Genomic DNA, 4,212 nt, shown 5'->3' with positions numbered 1-4,212 from the left:
TTTATTTGTATCCCCAGGACTTAGAACAATACTTGGCACACAGTACATCCTTAATAAGTATGTGTTGACTAACTGAATCACAAGATAACTAGGATTCCAACAGCCTGGAGGAACTCCTAGTGTGGAAACTACCTTCACCAATGCAGACTGGGACTCAGCTGTGATTTAGTTGATAAATCCTTAGATTTAAGTCACTTAATTGGCCGTGGGTCACATAGCTGCTAAAGGTAGCATTTGAACTCAGATCTTCCTGATTCAAAGATAATTGCCCTATTCACCATACCAGGCTGCCTCCAAGGCATATAATGGGCTATAAAAATAAGATATATATAAAAATAAGATATAAACAATATTGTGTTTTCTAAGTTAGTAGCTAGTGGCATTTTGATATCATAACTTCCCTCTCCTTTCCAGCATCTTGAAATCTAGTCCTCTGCTTTCTTCTATATTATTCCTACGTCTGCTAGAAAAGTTCCTAATAAAGTATGTTATTAGAATGCATTTTTGAGAGAAACAGGAAATGGTGTATAGTGTTAGATTTGGGAGTCAGAAAGATCTGAATTTGAATACTTCTCTAATAATTATTAGCTGCCACTTAATCTCACCTTTCCCACCTGTAAAATGGGGATAATAATGTCTTCTATACCTAGGTTAAAAAACTATTTTAAGGTTGAGAAGATGTGTGTAATACACCTTGCAAAAATAAAAAGACTACCTAATTAATGATAATTATAATTAATTGACAGAGGTACTGATGTCTTTTGAACTTAAAATTCTACAAGTACTCCTTAAATGCCTACCATGGATACAGCATAATGCTGGGGTGGGGGTGGGGATACAAAGTTGAGAGGAACAGTTCTAGACAAAATCCTCTCACAGAACTCATGGTCTCATTGAAGAAAAAAGCACAACAAGTGAGCTTTGACAGAATATAACAGGATCTTTGCATTAGAGAGTTGTAAAAGAAAGGTAGAAACTGATCACCTTGGGATGATATCGTGGCGCTCCTACTTAAAGCTGTCCAGATCACTACCTTTGCTTCCCTTTGGTCTTTGTCTCTTCTTTTTTAAACTGGCAAGTTCTTCTTCTCTCCTGCTGCCTAAAGCCCTCCTTTCTCAACTTTACACGGGAAAGAGACTAAAGATGAAAGTTAGCTCTGTATTTCAAATACTGGCACTTGTTTCCTGATTTTCCAGAATTTATTTGTCTAATGCTTTTGCTCCTTGCCTCCTCTTTGTTCGCAGAGATGTTAAAGGAAAACATTTCAGGCAAATGAAAAATATTTCCTGTTTCTCGCCCCATGCTACCTATTTTCTCCTTTACATTAGATGCATGGAGTTTAATTTATGCATTTGTTCCTTGTTTGATTGGAATTTTGTTTTTATTTTGGCATGGCAAAAGCTCACTAATTTAGACTGGTGGTAGGAAAGGAGGGCCAGCACACGGGGGTGGAAAGAATAATGAATTCAGAATAGGCTTGAGGAAAAGTAATAGGAAACTATCTCCTGACCCATAAGATTTCAGACTCCTTATAGTCAAGTAAACATTTCTCAAAGAGGAAGATAAGAAAAGATCCTTTGTAGACTTAAAAAAAAAAATGACCCAAACCACAACTACCATACGGAACCGCATACCAAGGCTGGCAAGAAGAAAGTTCTATTTATTGTGTTGACACCAGTTTGCTTAAATCCTTCATAATCACATATGCCTTTAGCTGGACAGACACACAGAAGCTTCTCTCAGTGAGACAGAGCCTGCTAAAAGAGAAACTGGCCTGACTTTACATGGGGAAATGTTGACGGATGCTGGCACTGGTTGGGCTCACTGCCAATTCTGAGTGGTTAACCCTGTCATATATCCTTTCACGTCCACAGTCTGGGCGCCTCTTGCCTGCTAAATATTTATCTAATCCAATTTGGTCAATCAAACTTCGGGGCTGATAAATGATTATGGTAACAGGCAGCTCTGAACCCAGAGGTCCCAATACTTCCTGAGGTCAGCCTTTGGCTTTGTTCAAAACAAGAGCCCACTGCAAGTGGGGTGAGAACAGAAGAGGTGACGAGGGGAGAAAAACAGGAGATGAAAGAAGGAAGAAAAAAAAGGGAAGTGTGTGTGTGTGTGTGTGTGTGTGTGTGTGTGTGTGTGTGTGTGTGTTAGGGCAGAAGGGCTTAGTTCTTTCTCCCCAGTGGAAACCTTGATTAGCAAATTTAAAAATGGAACTGAGTTTCCAACCTATATAGCAGGAGCAGTAATGTCATTCTCCCCTCTCCTGGGAGAAGATGTCACTCTATTTTCCCCTTCTTACCCAGAATTCCCTCAAAGAAAGGGTGGGGAGGACTCTAGGAACTCATCCAGGCATGTTTCGTCCCTTTCTTCCTACTGGCCAAGGCCACTATGTATGTGTCCAGCCTTAGGTGACAGGCACGCACTGGTAATGGACCTCATCAGAACAGGAGGTAAAGTCACAAAGGGGACAGAAGGAAACCAAATCGAATTGTTCAGATCTCTTTGTCCTTCCCTAAATAACAAAGAAGCAGGGAGAACTATGAACTCTTAGGGTTCTAGACCTTGTTGTCCTCATCTCACTTTTTTTTTAAACATGCATGCAGTACAGGATTCTTTCTCTGCAGAAGGAAGGAGGCTGTCGGGCATGTAGTGACTTTCTGCTTGTTGAATCTTGTGCATGGTTTGTCTCCACAAAGCCAAGTTGTGTTAGCATTACCTGGTGCCGTCTATAGAAAAGAGACTTCCATTCAAGTGCTCTTGGAGCCAAGCATTTCTATGCTTTGTTGGTTAATTAATGGTCTAGCCAAAGGATGAAGTGCCAATATTCATTAGATGAGAGTGTATTAATTACACATTTTACTAGTCCTTTCCCCATTCCCTCAACTCATCTCCCCTTCTTCGGCTCCCCTAACAGAGCAGCCGTCTCCTATTCTCTGGCCTTCTAACAGACGCAGTCACATGGTAACCATAAAGACACTTGCGATTTTTTTTTTCTGGTCCGGTTTTCTATTAATCCTTACAAGTTTATTAGTTCTGACTCATAACAATCCATCACCTCTAAGTACAATAAATGATGCTTGGAAATTAATACTCACATTTTGGCGGAGGAGGTTTTACATATTAAATTATCTTTAAAGTTATAAATAAATAACATCCATGAAGTAGATCTAAGCAATAAACATATATTCAGCAAGCTTAATATTCAGGAAGCTTAATATTCAGCAAACTAAACCTACTGCAGCAATCTCTTGCTAATGGCCCCACCACTGGTGCCCTCCTCCCAGGCCCTGTAAACAGAATAAATCCATCCCATCGAATCTGGTGGCCCTTTTCTTTTCTTATGACAAATAGCACTTCTCTTACCCCTATTCTGGACCCTAAGGAATAAAAAGGATTCCTGGATGCGTCATTCCCAAACTTCTGTACATGCTGGCCACTATTTCCCTGCCTCCTATGCTCAAAGCAAATGTTACCTGATGAAAATCAGTGCCTCTCTTTGGCACAACTCATGGACCAGGGCTCTTTGGCACCTAAACCTCAGCAAGGCAGAAGATTGGTATTCCATAGACATGTGAATTTATTTTTACTATATTATCAAAGGTTAAGGACTGGGGAGGACCTAGTTTGCACCAGGTGCCAAACAACTGTGCTATATTATCATCTATCATTAAATTAGAAAACATCTGGCCAATTAAAACACATACACACACAGAGGCATTAAAAAAAAAACTTCTAAAACCCTTGCTGCTATTTTGCCAAATGAAAAGTGCTATTTTATGCTTTCTGTGTTTTAGCTGATTTTAAATAGATATTGCTCAGAAATAAGTCCCATGCTAGGTTGCACAGTGGTTAGAGAGCCAGGTCTAGAGATGGTAGGTCCTGGGTTCAAATCAGATCTCAGCTACTTCCTAACTATATGACCCTAGGCAAGTCATTTAACTCAAATGCCTAGGCTTTACAACTCTTCTGCCTTGGAACTGATACTTAATATTGATTCTAAGAAAGAAGGGAAGGAGATGGGAAGGGAAAAGGATGGGAAGAGAAGATAGGAGAGGAGAGAAAAGGACAGGAGAGGAGAGGAGAGGAGAGGAGAGGAGAGGGCAGGAGAGTAGAGGAGAGTAGAGGAGAGGAGAGGAGAGGAGAGGAGAGGAGAGGGCAGGAGAGGACAGGACAGGACAGGACAGGACAGGACAGGAGAGGAGAGGA

The sequence above is a fragment of the Gracilinanus agilis genome, chromosome 6 (assembly GCF_016433145.1).
Source record: "Gracilinanus agilis isolate LMUSP501 chromosome 6, AgileGrace, whole genome shotgun sequence".
NCBI classification, from domain to species: domain Eukaryota; kingdom Metazoa; phylum Chordata; class Mammalia; order Didelphimorphia; family Didelphidae; genus Gracilinanus; species Gracilinanus agilis.
This window is presented reverse-complemented; position numbering follows the sequence as displayed.